General features: G+C 40.7%; 1 long non-coding RNA gene across 1 annotated transcript; it reads right to left on the bottom strand.

Moving 5' to 3' along the window:
• Positions 1 to 19,021: 19,021 nt before the first annotated feature.
• Positions 19,022 to 21,848, bottom strand: LOC139406975 (uncharacterized). Its single transcript, XR_011634045.1, has 2 exons — positions 21,597 to 21,848; positions 19,022 to 20,636 (listed from the first exon to the last, which is right to left on the bottom strand). It is a non-coding gene; the product is annotated as an uncharacterized lncRNA (long non-coding RNA).
• Between the last annotated feature and the right edge of the window lie 521 nt (positions 21,849 to 22,369).

Here is a 22,369-nt window from a genome sequence, read left to right as displayed (position 1 = left end):
TTTGTATATTTAGTGTAGTTTGTGCTGGCAATATGACATACAGATGTGAGATTGGGCCCATCATGACCAACGACCATGACTCTTCTACAAATCCACCTTAATAAGGACCTTGAATTTAACAAGCCACTTATGACAGATACCTCCATTACTTAGCCTACTATAACAGATTTACTTCTTACTCACAACATAGTCTGAATAAATGTTTACTGGCCTGAGCCATTCCAGGAAATCTGTGAGGGAGAGAGCATCCATTGGCTCTTTAAAACCTAGCGCAGGCGAATGGGGCGATAGATGGTTTGTTACGGGGATGTAATGACAAAATTGTAAGTGGCTCGGCCAACAGTTCACGTGAGGGTGTGAAGTTTAATTTCTTGCGTGCCTGAATGTGATAAGCGGCAATCACGGTGTCACTTTGAATCCCGTCAATGGACTAAGAAAAGAGTGAAACTTTGAGAGGACTTCAAGGTTGGAAAAAAATGGTGATTTCCAAACCAGACATCAATTATCATGACAAGCAAAGCAGGCGCAAAGTACATGCTGGTTTAAAATGGAATCGGCTCAACAGCTTACAATTAAATCGTTTTCTGCTTTATTTTAAAAGTTGGTTGTTATATATGCTCGAGACTGAAATGGGGTTTGGAATGAATTATCCATAGAATAACCTGAGTACCACTTCCTAATTGAAATGTTCAACAGTGATAACTGCATTACTTGCTTTTCTATTGTTTCTCACCATAGGTTGCTGAAAGATGCTCAAGATTGAAATCGGATTTTACACCAAATATCCATGGCCTGAATTACATATTCAATAGTGATACAGTTGAAGTCAGAAGTTTAAATACACTTAGGTTGGAGTTTAAAACTCATTTTTAACCACTCCACAAATTTCTTGTTAACAAATTATAGTTTTGGCAAGTCAGTTAGGACATCTACTTTGTGCATGACACAAGTAATTTTTCCAACAATTGTTTACAGACAGATTATTTCACTTGTAATTCACTGTATCACAATTCCAGTGGGTCAGAAGTTTACATACACTAAGTTGACTGTACCTTTAAACAGCTTGGAAAATTCCAGAATATTATGTCATGGCTTCTAATAGGCTAATTGACAACATTTGAGTCAATTGGAGGTGTACCTGTGGATGTATTTCAAGGCGTACCTTGGAACTCAGTGCCTCTTCACTTGACATCATTGGAAAATCAGAAGAAATCAGCCAAGACCTCAGACAAAAATGGAAGACCTCCACAAGTCTGGTTCATCCTTGGCAGCAATTTCCAAACGCCTGAAGGTACCACATTCATCTGTACAAACAATAGTACGCAAGTATAAACACCATGGGACCATACAGCCGTCATACCACTCAGGAAGGAGACTCGTTCTGTATCCTAGAGATGAACGTACTTTGGTGCAAAAAGTGCAAATCAATCCCAGAACAACAGCAAAGGACCTTGTGAAGATGCTAGAGAAACGGGTACAAAAGTATCTATATGCTGTCGTAGCAGAATCAGAATTAGTTAGGTAACATTGATAAATAAGATGTTTTATCTACCTTCATAAATATGCTTATGTGGGAAAAGTCACTTCGGGCCCAGAGAGGAGAGAGGTCAGGCTTGTCTTTTATCTGTCTGGTAATATGCAGAATATCAGAAAGGGAGAAGTCAGAATTGAACAGTATCTTCCAATGTATCTGTTATACCATGTGAAGGGCTCCACAATGTCTGTGTGCCAGTCACTCCCCTTTGTGAGTTTATCCAGGAGGGGGTATTTTTGAGATGGGAATATCTAGAATTGACAATTGATATATGCCATTGAATGAGGTAATGTTTTGGTACTAAAAAGTACCAGGAACGAGATTACAATCTCGGTTTAGGAGACCAAACTGAACAATAATTTATAGCTAATGCTATCTGGCTATGGGATACTCCTCTTCCAAGTAAAAGGCACTTTGTGAAGTTCCTAAGATCTGTGGTTCGTCATTGTGAGTTGAGAGGGGTGGATCTTTGCTATAAAAGATCTCAGTTGCCATTTTGTAAGCACTCTCAGATAATTCATTTATAGACACTGAATTGATCTGAGAGTCACAGGGCTATGGTGAAGCTCATTTAATTTAAAATATGAAGTTTATGTATAACTCTGACTGGTGTGTGGTTTGTAACTCCTTATTTAGTAATACAGGAAATTTCCACGACAATCTACAGTAAAACGAGTCCTATATCAACATAACCTGAAAGGCCGCTCAGCAAGGAAGAAGCCACTGCTTCAAAACCTCCATAAAAAAGCCAGACTACGGTTTGCAACTGCACATGGGGACAAAGATCATACTTTTTGGAGAAATGTCTTCTGGTCTGATGGAACAAAAATAGAACTGTTTGGCCATAATGACCATTGTTATGTTTGGAGGAAAAAGGGGGAGGCTTGCAAGCCAAAAAACACCATCCCAACCGTGTAGTACGGCGGTGGCAGCATCATGTTGTGGGGGTGCTTTGCTGCAGGGGGGACTGGTGCACTTCACAAAGTAGATGGTATCATGAGGCTGGACAAATATGTGGATATGTTGAAACATCTCAAGACATCAGTCAGGAAGTTAAAGCTTGTTCGCAAATGGGTCTTCCAAATGGGACAATGATCCCAAGCATACTTCCAAAGTTGTGGCAAAATGGCTTAAGGACAACAAAGTCAAGGTATTGGAGTGGCCATCACAAAGCCACAAATGGGCCAAAATTCACCCTACTTATTGTGGGAAGCTTGTGGAAGGCTACCTGAAATGTTTGACCCAAGTTAAACAATTTAAAGGCAACGCTACCAAATACTAATTGAGTGTATGTAAACTTCTGACCTACTGGGAATGTGATGAAAGAAAAAAAAGCTGAAATAAATTATTCTCTCTACTATTATTCTGACATTTCACATTCTTAATAAAAAAGTGGTGATCCTAACTGATCTAAGACAGGGAATTGTTTACGAAGATTAAATGTCAGAAATTGTGGAAAAACTGAGTTTAAATGTATTTGGCTAAGGTGTATGTAAACTTCCGACTTCAACTGTCCATGTAACTGCAACATGTTGCCCAATTGCCAGTAGTACCACTGGTACCAGTTCTTTCCTGCAGAGGGCACTCAAGCTACCTCCTACGGTGACGTATAGCTCGCTGTGACATTACTGATGCTGGAGTCATGACCAAGTGGCTAACACTTGTGAATGATGTGTTAAGATATACTAGAAGATCACGTAAGGTGTGTTCTATACTTAGTGAGGCACTGGCACACCCAAAAATGAGACTATTTCCATCCCATCTCTTCACATATAAAGCTCTTGCCAAGCTACGGAAATGTGAACACAAAAATATGAGCGCAGACTAGCATTGAAGTGGAATTATGCTAGGTAATATTTTGTGTTCATTTGTACAGTTATGTAAACTCTGTTGTTGTCTGAGGATAAACTTGAAGAAGCCTTTTATTCGGTTTGATTCTTTTGTTGTGAGACTGGTTTCAAATCATCTGACATTGACCTTTTTGTTGAGTATAATTATTCTGTTTGAGCGTCCGCAGACACTGATGGCTAATTGTTATTCTACCAGCTTCTTCTCACTTATCTCGCTCCACTCTTCCGCTTTCCTCCTGTGAAAGAAAAACAAGGGATATTGTTTTAATTTGGGAGTGGGAAGGGATAGATTTTGTCGAGGTGTAATCAATCACCCATCCTCCCACACACACATGCACACACGGTCACCGATGCGTGCACACACAAACACACATACACACTCAGCTATCATACCTGCAGTCTGCAAATTGGGTACAATTCACACCTATTCAAGGAAATTGGAACTAATTTCATTATGTGGAATTTTGAACCACCAATGTGATAATGCTTTCCAATTAACCAACCTACTGGCTGCATATTTATTTATTATTTATCCTCAAAGGCATACACGGTAAGCTCATTTGACTAATTTCCACTATCTGGAATGCTAAGTGGCCACAATGAGCAATATTGTGGGGCCCAGAGAATACTTTAGTGTCTGTCACGTCTAGAGATGGCTGGTCGTATGGTTGGAAAATACAGCTGTCAAAGCACAGCACAGAATGGGTTTAGATCATTGTGGGCGTTTCAACAGTATTGCTTGTCTATCAGTCTTTCTAAATTTACATATTTATCCATCCCTTTGTTATATGCAGTGGTGACCAGTTGTTAAGGGCAGGTGGGGCAGAGCCTACCAGATGGGCTAAATGCCTTTTTATGCTCGCTTCGAGGAAAACAACACTGAAGCATGTATGAGAGCACCAGCTGTTCCGGACAACTGTGTGATAACGCTCTCGGTAGCCAAACAAGACCTTTAAATAGGTTAACATTCACAAAGCCGCGGGGCCAGACGGATTACCAGGACGTGTACTCAAAGCATACGAGGACCAACTGGCAAGTGTCTTTTCTGACATTTTCAACCTCTCCCTGACCGAGTCTGTAATACCTACATGTTTCAAAAAGACCACTATAGTCCCTGTGCCCAAGGAAGCAAAGGTAACCTGCCTAAATGATTACCGCCCCATAGAACTCACATCGGTAGCCATGAAGTGCTTTGAAAGGCTGGTCATAGCTCACATCAACAGCATCATCCCAGATACCCTAGACACACTCCAATTCACATACCGCCCCAACAGATCCACAGATGACGCAATCTCAATCGAAATCCAGACTGCTCTTTCCCACCTTGACTACAGCTCAGCGTTCAACACCATAGTGCCCACAAAGCTCATCACTAAGCTAAGGACCCTGGGACTAAAACACCTCTCTCTGCAACTGGATCCTAGACTTCCTGATGGGCTGCCCCCAGGTGGTAAGGGTAGGCAACAACATATTTGCCATGCTGATCCTCAACACTGGGGCCCCTCAGGGGTGCGTGCTTAGTCCCTCCTGTTCTCCCTGTTCACCCACAACTGCACAACTGTACCATCATCTTTGAAATGCAAGAGAAAGGGAAATGAGAGAGACATGTTTTGTTCCACCCAGGCACAATTTAGATTTTGGCCACAGCAGTGTATGTGCAAAGTTTTAGACTGATACAATGAACCATTGCATATCTGTTCAAAATGTTGTGTCAAGACTGCCCAAATGTGCCTAATTTGTTATGCACACAAATGCATAACAAATAATTTTCAATCAGGGAGTTGCGACACAAAAGTCAGAAATAGCGATATAATATATGCCTTACCTTTGAAGATCTTCTTCTGTTGGCGCCCCAAAAGGTCCCAGTTATATTCGATAATGTCCTTCGTTATATCCATAAAAACACAGTTTAGCTGGCGCGCTTCAGTCAATAATCGACTCAGTTTCCCTCCATCAAAATGCATACAAAATGAATCCCAAATGTTACTTATAAACTTTTCCAAACAAGTCAAACAACGTTTATAATCAAGCCTTAGGTATCCTAATATGCAAATTAACGATACAATTTAAGACTGAGAATAGTATGTTCATTGCCGGAGATAAATAAGAAAGAACGCGCTTTCCTCCACATGCTTGGAACCACTTCAGCCAAGATGGGAGCCACCTAGTTTCTGGGAAATTTTTCAAAAAACCCGGCCTGAAACTCTTTCTAAAGACTGTTGGCATCTAGTGGAAACCCTAGGAACTGCAATTTGGGAGGACTTGGGCTTATAATTATAGTACTAGCCATTGAAAACAGTGGTAAGGTGAAATGTTTGATTTTTGGGATGGTTTGTCCTCGGGGTTTCGCCTGCCATATCAGTTCTGTTATACTCACAGACATCATTTTAACAGCTTTAGAAACGTGTGTGTTTTCTATGTAAATCTTCCAATTATATGCATATCCTAGCTTCTGGGCCTGAGTGACAGGCAGTTTACTTTGGGCACGCTTTTCATCCGGATGTGAAAATACCACTCCCTATCCCAAATAAGTTGTTTAATGTATTGTTTAGTGTTGTGCTGTGTAGGGGCTTTGCTGGCATTGGTCATCTCCCTGTATAAAATATGATTTTTGAAATCTGCCTGAATGTTCTGTGTTGTGGAGGTGGCCCTTATGGATTTTTCTTGTCATTTATATCATAGATAATACAGTTGACATCTAAAACGTTTGATTTTGGCCTTTTATTACTGTTAGTATGTGAAGTAGTAATAGGAAACAGTAACTCCAACACATGGTGTCCTTACACATTTCACGGTCAGTACATGCTCTGCCCTCTGCTAAATCAGTAATCACTGTCTTTTGAAAACATGTACTGTATGTCTTTTATTTTTCATAAAGTTTCTGTATTGCAGTCTGATTATTACGCCATTTTCTTTCTACTCTCTCCTGCAAACCTGCAGTTTGTGTAGCTTATTTGTCCTGTTTGACTGTGTGTCCTAAACTGTGTGTTAGGTCAGATTAACGAATGGTAGCCCCGCTCCCAAGCTGAATACCAGCATTAACCAGGGGACAATGGGATTGTGGGACTAAGCCCTTTTACAACCTGTCTGCTGGCTGGTTGATGTCATCCTCTGACTCTGGCGCTTACCACCACCACAACTGTCAGCCCCTGGCTATCAAAATGCCACCAGTAAATGACAGGAATCACTCTCTACCACCACCAGCTGACCTGTGACTCTTTTTTCTCTTTCCTCTACTGTCACTCAATCTCTCCCTCTCTCTCTCTCTGCCCCCCCTCTCTCCCTGGTCTCTCTCTGTTTCTCCCACCCATTTGATTCTCTCTCCTTCTTTCTCTCTTTCCATCCCCTTCTTTCTTGCTCTCTTTGAAAAAACCTGCCCCATCAGTTTTATAACACAGAGATGCAGAATCTTAATTTGAGCCAGTTTGCTACAGCAGGAAAATAATTGGAATTATTATGTGGATTATAATTAATGGACATGTTAATGGACATGTTTGTAGGGGCTGATAACATTTTCGTTAGGGCAAATCAAGTCTGACAGTGGTAATTACAAACTTTAGATTTATTTTTTAAACCTCGAATACACTACAAGTTTGCATTTTCTGCAGTACGGGAAAATTCTCAGCAACAAAAGGGTGACCAAATTAAGATCCTACATCTGTAGTACCACTTTGTTAGTTTGTTTAAAAAAAGAGGGAGAATAGAAAGAGAATGGAATGACATCATGTTGTTTAGAATGATGTCATGTTGTTTAGAATCAGCCTCCGGTACCGCTTGCGTGCAATAGCAGAGAGTACACTCTATGACTGGGGTGGCTGGAGTCTTTGACAATTTTTAGGGCCTTCCTCTGACACTGCCTGGTATAGAGGTCCTGGATGGCAGGAAGATTGGCCCCAGTGGTGTACTGGGCCGTACGCACTACCCTCTATAGTTCCTTGTGGTCGGAGGCTGAGCAGTTGCCATGCCAAGCAGTGACGCAACCCTTCAGGATGCTCATGATGGTGCAGCTGCAGAACATTTTGAGAATCTAAGTACCCATGCCAAATCTTTTCAATCTCCTGAGGGGTAATAGGTTTTGTCGTGCTCTCTTCACAACTGTTGGTGTGCTTGGACCATGTTAGTTTGTTGGTGATGTGGATGCCAAGGAACTTGAAGCTCTCAACCTGCTCAACTACAACCCAGTCGATGAGAATGGGGGCCTGCTCGGACCTCCTTCTCCTGTAGCCCACAATCATCTCCATTGGCTCTATCACATTGAGGGAGAGGTTGTTGTCCTTGCACCACACGGTCAGGTCTCTGACCTCCTCTCTATAGGCTGTCTCATCGTTGTCTGTGATTAGGCCTACCACTGTTGTGTCATCGGCAAACTTAATGATGGTGTTGGAGTCGTGCCTGGCCGTGCAGTCGTGAGTGAACAGGGAGTACATTTGGGGACTCAGCACGCACCCCTGAGGGGCCCCCTGCGTTGTGTCAGTGTGGGGGATGTGTTGTTACCTACCCTTACCAGCTGGGAGCGGCCCGTCAGGAAGTTCAGGATCCAGTTGCAGAGGGAAGTGTTTAGTTCCAGGGTCCTTAGCTTACTAATGAGCTTTGAGGGCACTATGGTATTGAACGCTGAGCTGTAATCAATGAACAGCATTCTCACATAGGTGTTCCTTTTTCCAGGTGTGAAAGGGCAGTGTGGAGTGCAATAGAGATTGCATCATCTGTGAATCTGTTGGGGCGGTATGCAAATTGGAGTGGGTCTAGGGTTTCTAGGATAATGGTGTTGATGTGAGCCATGACCAGCCTTTCAAAGCATTTCATGGCTACAGCCATGAGTGCTACGGGTCAGTAGTCATTTAGGCAGGTTACCTTAGTGTTTTTGGGTACTGCTTGAAACATGTTGGTATTACAGACTCAGACAGGGAGAGGTTGAAAATGTCAGTGAAGACACTTGCCAGTTGGTCAGCGCATGCTCGGAGTACACGTCCTGGTAATCCGTCTGGCCCTGTGGCCTTGTGAATGTCACATCGGCTGCGGAGAGCGTGATCACACAGTCATCCGGAATAGCTGATGCTCTCATGCATGTTTCGGTGTTGCTTGCCTCGAAGCGAGCATAGAAGTAATTTAGCTTGTCTAGTAGGCTTGTGTCACTGGGAAGCCCCTGGCTGTGCTTCCCTTTGCAGTCTGTAATAGTTCGCAAGCCCTGCCACATCCGATGAGCATCAGAGCTGGTGTAGTACGATTCGATCTTAGTCATGTTTTGACACTTTGCCTGTTTAATGGTTCTGGCTTATTGTCCCGCTCCTTTAAAGTGGCAGCTCTAACCTTTAGCTCAGTGCAGATGTTTCCTGTAATCCTTGGCTTCTGGTTGGGGTACGTACGTACAGTCACTGTGGGGATGACATCATTGATTCACTTATTGATGAAGCCAGTGACTGATGTGGTGTACTCCTCAATGCCATCGGAAGAATCCCGGAACATATTCCAGTCTGTGCAAGCAAAACAGTCCTGTAGCTTAGCATCTGCTTCATCTGACAACTTTTTTTATTGACTGAGTCACTGGTGCTTCCTGCTTTCATTTTTGCTTGTAAGCAGCAATCAGGAGGTTAAAATTATGGTCAGATTTGCCAAATCGAGGGAGGGTGAGGAAGAGCTTTGTACACGTCTCTGTGTGTAAAGGTGGTCTAGAGTTTTTTTCCTCTCTGGTTGCACATTTAACACGCTGATAGAAATGAGGTAAAACGGATTTAAGTTTCCCTGCATTAAAGTTCCCTCCACTAGGAGTGCCGCCTCTGGATTAATGTTTTCCTGTTTGTTTATGGCTTACAGTTCATTGTGTGCAGTCTTAGTGACATCATCGGTCTGTGGTGGTATGTAGACAGCTACGAAAAGTACAGATGAAAACTCTCTAGGTAGATAGTTTGGTCTACAGCTCTATGAGATACTCTACCTCAGGCGACCAAAACCTTGAGACTTCCTTAGATACAAGCTGTTGTTTACAAATATACATAGACTGCCACCCCTTGTCTTGGCTGCTGTTCTATCCTGCCGATACAGTGTATAACCCACCAGTTGTATGTTATTCAACAGAAGAAGCTGATTAAACAGCGTGATCATGACACAGATGCTCCTTGTGCTGGGGACAATTAAATGTCCATTCTAAAATGTGCAGTTTTGTCACACAACACAATGCCACAGATGTCTCAAGTTTTGAGGGAGCATGCAATTGACATGCTGACTGCAGGAATCTCCACCAGAGCTGTTGCAAGATAATTTAATGTTAATTTCTCTACCATAAGCTGCCTCCAACGTGGTTTTAGAGAATTTGGCAGTATTTCCAACCGGCCTCACAACCTCAGACCTTATGTAAGCATGTCAGCCCAGGACCTCCACATCTGGCTTCTTCAACTGCGGGATCGTCTGAGACCAGCCACCTGGTAAACTAATGAAACGGTAGGTTTGCACAGCGCAATAAGTCCTGCACAAACTGTCAGAAACCATCTCAGGGAAGCTCATCTGTATGCTCATTGTCCTCACCAGGGTCTTGACCTGACTGTAGTTTGGCGTCGGAACCAACATCAGTGGGCTCACCTTCGATTGAACCTTCACGTTTGAATCCTGGTTTCATCTGTACTGGGCAGATGGCTGACAACATGTATGTCGTCATGTGTTCGAGCTGTTTGTTGATGTCAACATTGTGAACAGAGTGCCCCATAGTGTCGGTGGGTTAATAATATGGGCAGGCATAAGCTACGGACAACGAACACAATTGCATAGTGCATGTCCTCATGTCGCAAGGATCTGTACAAAAATCCTGGATGCTGAAAATGTCCCAGTTCTTCCATGGCCTACATACTCACCAGACATGTCACCCCCTGAGCATGTTTGCGATGCTCTGTATCGACCTGTACAATACCGTGTTCCAGTTCCCGCCAATATCCAGCAACTTCACACAGCCATTGAACAGGAGTTGGACAACATTCCACAGGCCGCAATCAACAGCCTGGTGTGTCGTGCTACATGAGGCAAATGGTCGTCACGCCAGATACTGACTGGTTTTCTGATCCAAGCCCCTACCTTTTTTTGTGACCAACAGATGCACATCTGTATTCCCAGTCATGTGAAATCCATAGAGTAGGGCCTAATTAATTTATTTTCATTGATTGATTTCCTTATATGAACTGTAAATCAGTAAAATCGTAGAAATTTTTGCATGTTGCGTTTTATATTTTTGTTCTGTGTATATATATATATATATATATAGGCAGTTATGACAGCTTCTATGTTCCTTTTGTATCTCCAGTTCAGTTACACTTGACCTGCTGCTCGGATAATGTGCTCTGGTCCACACAGCATGCATACCCCAACATGGCTGCCATGTCTCCCCCTATGGCGTGGTTGCATATTGTAGTATTGGGTCATGTTTATTAGGGTACACTGTAGCAAAACATTTCAAGATAGTTTCCTTCGACAAGTTGAGATAATCCCTCCCTGTTTCACTACATTTTTTTTCTCCATTTGGTGCCTTCTGAACACGATCCTGTTTTGCTGTAGAGGAGGTAAGCTAACAGCTGCTAGGCTAATGCTAAAAGGGGCTAAGCCCCGCGGGTCCCCTGGAGAGATCGAGTAAGAAGGCCCCTGGCTTTATCTCCTGCAGTAGGTGACCACTGTCCTAGAAACAGTTGCTGTTTTTACGTGAGTAGCATTAGCGACGGCAGCGCAAGGAGAGAGTCATTGTTATTTATACTGTGCAGAGTTACAGCGCTGCTGAAGAGCCAATATCCCCATGTGTTTGTTTCAGACTCCATCACAGAGGTTTGAGGGGGGAATGGGGATTACAATTTGTTTGGTATGTACGTCGGTTGTGGTGTTTGTCGTACTGGTTTGAACTAAAAGTAAATACTAACATCTAATTTATGTTAAATGTTGCTTTTGTATTGGTAGGGATGAGTATAAGTATTGAAGTACCACATGTAATATAATTAAGCAATAAGGCCCGAGTGGGTCTGATATATGGCCCATATACCACAGCTAAGGTCTGTTCTTAGGTACGACGCAACGCGGACACAGGCCTTAGCCGTGGTATTTTGGCCATAAACCACAAATCCCAGAGGTGCCTTACTGCTATTATAAACTGGTTCGCAATGTAATTAGAGCAGTAAAAATATATTTTTTGTCACACCCGTGGTATACGATCTGATATACCATTAGCATTCAGGGCTTAGTGTAAGACATGCTTCCATTCTCGGATCAGGTTACCAATAACATGATGTTTACAATGTAGGCCGAATGAAAGTATTTGCTATTCTTAAGCTTGTTATCTTGTATTTCAATGGGGCATGAGCTAAAACAATATTGCACACCCAGATGTCATGGTATATACAGTATCAGTCCCTATATCAAGAGTGCATTTTCAGGCCGTTACATCACGGGCTTCATGCAAGCATGTGAAAGTGTTTGTGTGTGCGAGAGAGTGAAAGTGTTTTTTAAATGTTATTATTATTAACCAAACAATATTTAGCAGTTGCTAAGTGACTGTGAGGATGATTCACCCCCACTTCGGGCTAAAGGACATGCCAGCTTGAATGAATAATACTGAGCAGACCACGCCAACTCATTGAAAATAGGGTTGCTATGAATACAGTGATGGAGCTGCTTGGCTAAATGTAAATCATGCCTTTTCTCTTTAAGACTGTCACAGATGTTGGCCTCTGCTCAGAGATAGCGTGACAGCTGGGGAGACATTTTATCCTTCAACAATACCAAATTATTCATTACAGTTGTTTAAACGGCTCAGCCACAATTCTGGGAGCTGCCAATACCACCTTTTCTGTTATCATTGGTGGTGATCTGATACAGCTTGGCAGTTATGGCTCATGATTGATTGAGCCTTGATGTAAGGCCTTACAAAATACTGTACCTCCTAGTTTCATACAATGAAGGCCACAGCCAAAGTGCTAATGAAAAAGCCATGTCAAAACAGTTAGGTAGGATCCAATCTTTCTACAGTCAAAATGAGACAGAGAGAGATAGAGTCAGTGTGAATTAAGGATGTTTTTATCAAATAATTAAACCTATTAATTAAGGCTATAAAATATCTGACGTTGAAATATGATGAGGACCTGTAAGTGAATTGTTTGATTGTCTGTAATCATTCGATTTCTCATATACGTAGATTTTGAAATGGATTTGAACCTACGGTAAAATGGATAATTACCTTCATCAAGTTTCAGCAGGTTAGTTCCTTTTTTGTCCGACACCCCTCCTCCCAAACACTCTCTTTCCAAAGCCATTATCTCCCTCTTTACAATAGTGCTGTGCTATGTAAATTGAGTTTAATCGGATGAATGTGCAGAGAGTTATGGGGCCATAGGTCAACAGACTGTTGAATCCTTGGCACTGTCTCTCTCTCCCATCACTAGACATGTTGCTTTTCAAGCTGTCGAGCCTGCAGTATGCCCATCTGTGACATTTTCTCCCAAAAACCCCAAAAGCTGCAGAATCTTTCAAATCTTTTAAATCCTCAGCCTCGCAGAGGAAATGTTATAAGTTGGTGTTTCATGGGCAGATGGGGGGCAAAAACATGTATAAAACATTTCTTAATTGATTTCGGCTTGAAATACATCTCACGTAACACCAGCCACTTTACCCCTGATTGTATGCATACAACTACCTCATCTATCACTATTGTTATTGATATTGTTCGTGTACATACTCGATATTATTTTATTTAAATTGACACCATCTATTTCTGATATTGCTACTATGCAAGTAACCATTTGGCTGTACCGCTTACACCTTCTGTAGAGACCCATCCACTTAGCAAGACTTAGCAACATTTTTATATATCAAATTAATATTGATATGTGTGGTCGTAACATGATTTTGTGACATACCACAACAATATCATGTGACCGTATCAATTGTCCAACACATAAATATATGCCACATGCATCTGTTTATGTACTGTCAACAAAACTAAGGAGATGATTGTGGACTTCAGGAAACAGCAGAGGGAACACCCCCCTATCCACATCGATGGAACAGTAGTGGAGAGGGTAGTAAGTTTTAAGTTCCTCGACGTACACATCACAGACAAACTGAATTGGTCCACCCACACAGACAGCATCGTGAAGAAGGCGCAGCAGCGCCTCTTCAACCTCAGGAGGCTGAAGAAATTTGGCTTGTCACCAAAAGCACTCACAAACTTCTACAGATGCACAATCGAGAGCATCCTGTCGGGCTGTATCACCGCCTGGTACGGCAACTGCTCCGCCCACAACCGTAAGGCTCTCCAGAGGGTAGTGAGGTCTGCACAACGCATCACCGGGGGCAAACTACCTGCCCTCCAGGACACCTACACCACCCGATGTCACAGGAAGGCCATAAAGATCATCAAGGACAACAACCACCCGAGCCACTGCCTGTTCACCCCGCTATCATCCAGAAGGCGAGGTCAGTACAGGTGCTTCAAAGCTGGGACCGAGAGACTGAAAAACAGCTTCTATCTCAAGGCCATCAGACTGTTAAACAGCCACCACTAACATTGAGTGGCTGCTGCCAGCACACTGACTCAACTCCAGCCACTTTAATAATGGGAATTGATGGGAAATGATGTAAAATATATCACTAGCCACTTTAAACAATGCTACCTAATATAATGTTTACATACCCTACATTATTCATCTCATATGTATATGTATATACTGTACTCTATATCATCTACTGCATCTTTATGTAATACATGTATCACTAGCCACTTTAACTATGCCACTTTGTTTACATACTCATCTCATATGTATATACTGCACTCAGTACCATCACTCATTCATATATCTTTATGTACATATTCTTTATCCCCTTACACTTGTGTCTATAAGGTAGTAGTTTTGGAATTGTTAGCTAGATTACTTGTTGGTTATTACTGCATTGTCGGAACTAGAAGCACAAGCATTTCGCTACACTCGCATTAACATCTGCTAACCATGTGTATGTGACAAATAAAATTTGATTTGATTTGTACGTGTGCACCTCACTCAAGTTTCAACTCCGGTTGCATGGCCTTAACTTATGTATGGAATACTGTGATAAGTGCATGTGTAACAGTATATGACGTATGCTAATGTATGGTGTGAAGACATTTGGGCAGTGGTGTAAAGTACTTCAGTAAAAATACCTTGAAGTTCTACTTAAGTATTTTTTGGAGTTATCTGTACATTACTTTACTATTTATATTTTTGGCAACTTTTACATTTACTTCACTACATTCCGAAAGAAAATAATGTACTTTTTACTCCATACATTTTCCCTGACACCCAAAAATACTCGTTACAATTCAAACACTTATCAAGAGAACATCCCTGGTCATCCCTACTGCATTTCATCTGGCAGACTCACTAAACACAGATGCTTTGTTTGTAAATTATGTCTGAGTGTTGTAGTGTGTCCCTGGCTATCCGTCAATAAAAAAAATATATAAAAAAATTGTTCCGTCTGGTTTAATATAAGGAATTTTAAATGATTTATACTTTTGATGCTTAAGTACATTTTAGCAATTCCATTTACTTTTGATACTTTAGTATTTTTAAAACCAAATACATTTAGACTTTTACTCAAGTAGTAATTTACTGGATGACTTTATCTTCAGTCATTTTCTATTAAGCTATCTTTACATTTACTCAAGTATGACAATTTAGTACTTTTTCCACCACCAGATGTTGCTGGGGGATATAGCATTTCTGTCACATGACCCATCAATTTAGACAAGTGTGTCTGTGGAAAGGGGAAAACCAAGTCAGTTGTACAATTGAATGTGTCTTCTGCATTTAAGCGAACCCCTCTGAATCAACGAAGCCCGGGGAACAGTTTGTAAACTTCCTTGCTCAGGGGCAGAATGAGAGATGTTTACCTTGTCAGCTTGGGGATTCAATCCAGCAACCTTTCAGTTACTGACCAATCACTCTAACCACTAGGCTACCTGCCACCCCTGCCCTCAACCTATATTAATGTACTGTATATCCTATTTATGTTCGCCTAGACAAGTATATGTGACTCACCACCTGGATTCGGTCTTATGTAGCAAAATTTGAAAAAAAGCTCTCCTTTGTCTACACCCATTCAGCATTGTTCACACCCTCTTAAACCAGCCCCACCCACCTACCACTTTTAGTCTTAATCTTTACTACACTACTCACTCTTAAGCATATGACCTCACATGTGAATACTTAAAGAGATGGGTGGTGCTGGCTTAATTGTTAAGAGGGGGTGAACAATGCTGAATTGGTGTAAACAAAGGAGAGCTCTCCAGTAGGTACCACTCTCAAAAGTGAGTTTACAAGTTTATCAACTTTCAAAGCAGAACTACTTTGCCATTGTTCTTCAAAAATGCAGTATATGATATAACATTTTGTAGCTCTGAGTCTCCACCTTTTACCAATGTAATTTTATTTTTATTTTTTTACATTTTGCCACATAAGACCGAATCCAGGTGGTGAGTCACATATACTTTTCTAGGCGAACATAAAGCGGATATACAGTACACGAATATAGGTTGAAGGCAGGTTACTTTTAAAAAAGCAATGTAAGAAAACCTGTTTCTCGGGTTAACTAAAAAATGTATATGTAGGACAACCTATTTCCTAGGCTACAAGAGGTTAAGTTGTGACAGCGCTTGGGCTGCTCTTTAAGTGAACACAGGAAGTGGTTTAGCTTTTTCCTGTGCTTCAGAACCAGCAAATACCACACGGTGAATTAGCTGTCAGATTTTCCAAATAGAGCGAGAAACACGTACAACCCCACGCTGCCCTGTTTAGCATCAAAGTTTTGACATGATCCGGTAATATGCGTGTCATCGGTCAATGAAGGAAACCTGTGAGTTCATTTTATCATTGCGTTCCAAGCCTTGACATTAAGAAAGCTCCCATTGAAGTGAAAAACAGACGGAACCATATCTGCAGCCAAAGATGATTTGGGCCTGAGAAATTGAAGATACAAGAACATTCTTCTCCCAATGGGGACCGTATGACCTCATATGGCACATGAGCATTTCTCTAGTGCTGATGTGTCAAATCATGGATCATTTATGTTGTGGACACATGAAGATTGGTAAATAGATGTTCACTTAAATATAACAAAAATAATGTGAGTAGTCCTAAAAGCTAATGAACATGAATTTGCAAGTTCCCTTCCCAAAGATACTGTATACTGTATGCCATTGCACTACTGTAAAAAAAACAAAAAACAAGCCTCCATTTAGATATCTCCATTGTAAATTAAAAATGCCTGTAATGTAAGTATTATTATTTATGGTAACCAAGGTACATTCTGTTCTACAACATAGTTTACAGTGCAAGTCAAACTTTGGAATGAAAAGTGGGGTGAAATTCTCAAGATAAACTAGTTGAACAACTAAATGAAAAAAAATGCATGTTAACATATCAAGGACTTTCCCACATTTAATTTACATGTGTGTACATAAAGGTATGGTTATAAAAATAGATGGGAATGCTACTCTCTTTTGATTCAAACAACACATTATCTGAAGAGTAGGCTTCCAAACTGAAAATGAAATACCATGAATGTGTCTGATTTATGCAACCCTGGTTTAAATGTAATTTTTCAACATTACATTAGGTAATGTGACTAGTGTGACATGTTTTTTTTTTTTTACAAACAGAACATAGGCTGCATACTGAATGAAATTCTACAATAAAATTCACTGGCAATAAATATTTTTGCGATCTTTCAATGTCTGGTTAATAAATCATAGGACTGTGGTTCATCATGAAAAGTGACAAGACGCAAAACGCTACACACACAAAATGAGGGTTCCTCAAGGATTCTTTGGGGAGGGTGGTGGTTCTATGTGGAACCATACTGACCCAAAGTAACCTTTGAGCCTTTAAATGGTTCTTTGAAGTTCAAAAAATGCAACCATAAGTGAGTGTCATTTCAGTTGATCTGTTGTGTTATGCTATTTCATGTTATATACTGTATGACTATGGCCAGTGATGGTGTTTTGTGAAAGACTCATATGGCCTTCTGTCAATTGTGAACGGTTGACTAAGTCAGTAGTTCTAAATTGTCGCATATACTCCCTCTCCAGCTCTTTAGGTCACCAGGCTACTCATTATTACACACACCTGTCACCATTGTTACGCGCACCAGTGCCTCATCAGACTCAGACAGACTTCATCACCTTCCTGATTACCGTCCCAATATCTGTCACTCCCTTTGGTTCCTTCCCCAGGCGTTATTGTTTCTGTTCATGTCTGTACGCTACCCGTGTTTCTTGTTTTGGTCCATGTTCATTTATTTACTAAATACACTCACTGAACTTGCTTTTTTGTTACATCAATTCTCTCCTCGGGGGCCCCTAGCTGTTCCAGAGCTAGCACACCTGATTCAACTTGTTAATAAACACAATAATAAAACCTATTGAAATTGTAAACTATGGTATGGCTATTAAACCAGAATAAAAAACCCTGTAAGGTTATAAAAAAACACGTTGAGATTGGGCAAGGTTATTTATATAACCATTCTCCATAAAGGTTCCACAAAGAACCATAAGAGAAGGCTATATATACACAGATGCAATATATTAATTTGATCACTCTTTTGTGCAGGAAATGCAAACTTCTCTATTCAAGGCAATTTTAGGCTTCTAATGGTTGCAATTTCCATTTGAAAATGTCAGACTTCATTTGCCCTAATGAAAAATGTATTAACCCCCACAAAACATGCATATTAATTATAATTCACATAATTATTTACATTTTCTGTTGCTGCAGGATTATTTTCCTGCTGTGGCAAACTGGCTCAAATTAAGATCCTATATTTGTAGTCCTAAAAAGGGTTGTATCCATAGCAGAACCCTTTTTTAATGGTTATTTATAGAACCGTAGGATAGGGTTCTTTATAATACCATACAGGTTCCATTTAGAACCTTAAGAGCATGGTTCTTTATAACAAACTTTATTTGGCACTATATATAACTATTTGTTTTTAGAGTATAGGTTCCACAGCATTCATGCAGTTTATCTGAGCTATTTCTAGGTTTGACAAACATAGAATCTATGCGCATAAAGCTAAACCATTCTATAGGACAAACTAGCCTTTCAAAATACCTCACTAACATCAGTGTGACAATCCTCCAACCAACGTTGACCTGTACTTTTATTCCATGTTTTGTAACCAGACAAACTGGCTCAGTTTGCAAAAAGCACATCAGCCACACTGTCAGTGTTAGCATGGGTTTTACTGGGGAAAGCTGATGAATCTGCTATGCTGAGTCATTTGTTGTGTATTTTTCAGAAATCCCAGAGTACAACCGTGTTGTGTATTTTGGAAGAGGCTTTAGAATATAACAAAATCACTTAGTTTTTTTACCAGTGGAAATAGTTGTGGCTTTCACTAGCACCTGACAAGTAGGCTGCATAGCCTTTGCTGTCCTGAATGGTGCACACCTACCACAGAAAACAATAGGAGATCATCATCAAGAATGGTCTGGTGATATTATTTTGGTTACTATTGTAAAATGTGACTAAGATGAATATTGATTCAGGGTTGGTGATTAATTGTTATGTTTATTCAACCTGGGACAATTACTGTAAGTGCTTTTCATGAACATGAAAGGGGAATTTCACACTGGCTCTGTCACAGCATATAGTCATTATTTTATTGACAACATTACATTTTTGTCATAAACATCAACATTATCCAAACCACAAACTAGAAAGAGCGCATTTTCATTTTACCGTAGAATCTGGAAGTTTTGAATTCCTGTGTATTCGTCTGCTCATAGTGAACCACAGTCCACCCTTACAAAAAAAGATTGCAGTCAGAGTGCAGTATAACTGCAATTATAGTGCAGTGTAACAGCAGTATGCTGCAAATACTGCGTCCAAAATTACTTTTTTTTTACTGCAGTAATTTTGCAGTGCAAATGCAGTTAGAGTGCAGTATAACTGCAGTTACTGCACTTTTACTTCAGTTTCCAAATGGCACTGTTTTTTTTGTAAGGGCAGCATTCATAGTGAATGCAGATAGCGCCGTTAGGTAGATGGGGTGTGCCCACAAACTTGGTTCATGGCGTTGTTTACAACACACAGAAATCTCAGAACTTCTCCAGGCACATTTTTTTTATACTTTTGTTTTTTAACTAACGTTTGTCATCATGCCCGCGTGGTCTTCTGTCTGGCAGTCCTAATTACAAACAAGCGCAAAAATGTGTTATCGTTCACCTTTCTACCTACCAGAGATTTATCCAGATGCTGCCAGTGGTTTGCGGATATGAAGAATGATTATCAGAGGGATTTTCAGACTGAACAGATGGGGAATCCATTTAGACGATAGCTGAGAAGTGATGCGATACCATCGTTTTCTCCTTTCACAACAAAATGAAAGATTCTCAATTCGAGGTAGCGTAACGTTAGCTGGACTAGTTAAATTATCTACGTTAGCAAACATTACAGTCTTGTATTGAACTCTGAAAGCCATCAGCAAAATCATATTGCTAGCTATCTTTTGGATACACACTGTCAATCAATTTCGCCAATGCCATGGTAGTCACTCCTAGACTGGTAGCTACCTTCAGCAGAGTAAGCATGTTTGTTTGTCTGTTTGTTCTATCTTGGACTAATGTTAGCTAGCGTAAGCATAAGCTAGCTAATGTTAACGAATAAGAGTAACTCAATCTGGTAGCCATCTATTCCACCCTTGTCTGGAAAACACTATAATTGTCTATATAGCTAAGTATTTGTTACAATAAATGAGCATTTTCTAAACTCAAACTGAACCCCTGCAACTGGACATGGACATTTTCTGAGACTCCTGTTTCCATAAACCGAGGATGAAGACACCATCAAAAATGCCGTGCTACACCAAACAGTACCTATCCTGTAACTCCCAGTAATGGATACCAAACATATTTGGTTAAATCACATTGTCGGGTGTATCAATTTGTAGCTAAGAGAACTGATGATCAGCAGATGATGGGTGATGTGGTCATGATAAAATTGCCATTCCAAAGAAACATACAGTAAGTTCAGAGAACAAATGTATAGCTGTGGGAGGTGTGTTGTCATGATCAAACTGCCATTCAGCTCCTCTTGAGTCATCTTCTGCTTGAAATCCAGCATAATGTCCAATCCATCGAGAGGGATACAGTTCACAGGAGTCAGTTCTACAATGACATGCGCAGGCAAAGGAATTACTTCTCTCTCTAAGAATCCACTCTAGAAAGAAGCCCAGGCACCACACAGTATTGCCTGTAAGACAAAAAAAAGATAATAAATGATACTCCATTGCACAGTTTAAACAACAGTTGAACTGTGCCAGCATAACACTATTAGGGTAGACTACTTGAACATGCAAACATGTGCATAGGCACATAGATTACATTTAGAACAATATCTAGCCTAATAGAAAGAAATATGGCATAGCCTTCAACCTTTACACAGTGACTAGACAGTACAAATGTACCTAGGTAAGTAGGTAGGCAGAGTATCTAGCTACAGCGATGTCTAACAGGCATGCTTGGGCAAATCTTTTTTATAGTAAAACCAGCTTAGCATTTTTAGAGATTTACAACATTTAAATTGTTGTATTATTTTTTTCTCCTCACTGTTAGCTAGTAAACTTAAGTAGTTAGCTTGCTGCATAGTCTATAATTGTTATTCACATCTGTTTGGAATCTTATTTTGCGCCATGCCTATAATTTAGTGATTTTGAAATGCTTCCATGGTCATTGTCAATTATGTTACATAGCTAGCTAGTAAAACTATTTACAGTTGCTGATGTTACATGTTTGCTAAAAAGTTACATAAGGGAGGCCTGGTGCATAGTAATAAGTTAGCAGGTGCCAGGCTAACTAGCTAGCCAACTCCAGTCATGTGCTAACGTTTGCTGATAAACCTAGTTTTAGGTAGGTGGTTGTAACGTTATCACTTGATGTTAAGTAGCCATATCTACGACTAAAAAGAGAAGAGGTTTTACAATCGAGATACAATAAATCTCTCATGGTAAAACCTCTTCAATTTTTTGTCATGGATATGACTACCTGTATTGTTTAGCTAATTTAGCTAGCTAGCTAGCTAAAGTTAGCAAACTGGGAAAAAACATGATGTCCCCCCACTGTAACACAAAAGTATGTTCGTCAGTAATACACAATATGGGTTTCAGTAGATAAACTAAAGATATCTAGGTGGCTTGCAGGAAAAATGACTTACTAGCCACCGTATTTGTCATCTGCCCTCTTGGTGCTGTAAATGGCTGTAGCTGAGCCTGAGCAAAATCCAACTCCTTGTTTCAAATCCTCTTCGCTATATTCCGGTTGAAACATGTATGGTTGAATGTCACCATGTAGCTAAAAAGAAAAAGCTCCATCTTCGAATTCGTGTTGATGAGAGGAGTCACTTGAAGCCATTGTGCTCTGGTCAGTTATTTCCGTTTTGCCAAATGGATTGTGTCCGCCTCCCTTTAAAAAAAAGTCTGCCTTTGGGGCAGGACGGGGCCAGAGCACGAAGCACCGCCCATACGAGTTGTAGTCTTTCAAATACGGAAAAATTGTGTCAGCTTGTATAATTAGCAATGAATCTGCTGATAAGAACATCGCTGAAAGATGTCCAAAGGCTCTATTGAATAAGGACAACCATATCTACATGCGCAAAACTTATAGTGCGATCAGCATCACATAGAGCCTTTGCAAAATGCCAAAAAGCAGGACTACATTTATTGTCAGCCCCCCCCCCCCCCCCCATAAATACACCAGAGGCCGTGATATCAATTCAGCATGCAAAGCCCAGACCTGCCTTACTCCTGGGCAATTATGTGTGAAACACATCTCACTGTCCTAGAAATGGACACCAGACATGATGAAAACAATCCCAGATTTCCCCTGGGTGAAATTCCCCTTTAACAGTGACACATATTCATAACAACACAACCCGGCTGTGATATCACCAACTGCCGATGCTATTTCAACATTGACTATGAGTATTAA

The sequence above is a fragment of the Oncorhynchus clarkii genome, chromosome 4 (assembly GCF_045791955.1).
Source record: "Oncorhynchus clarkii lewisi isolate Uvic-CL-2024 chromosome 4, UVic_Ocla_1.0, whole genome shotgun sequence".
NCBI lineage: Eukaryota > Metazoa > Chordata > Actinopteri > Salmoniformes > Salmonidae > Oncorhynchus > Oncorhynchus clarkii.
Note: the sequence above shows the minus strand (reverse complement) of the source record. Positions and strands in the feature narration are given on the sequence as shown.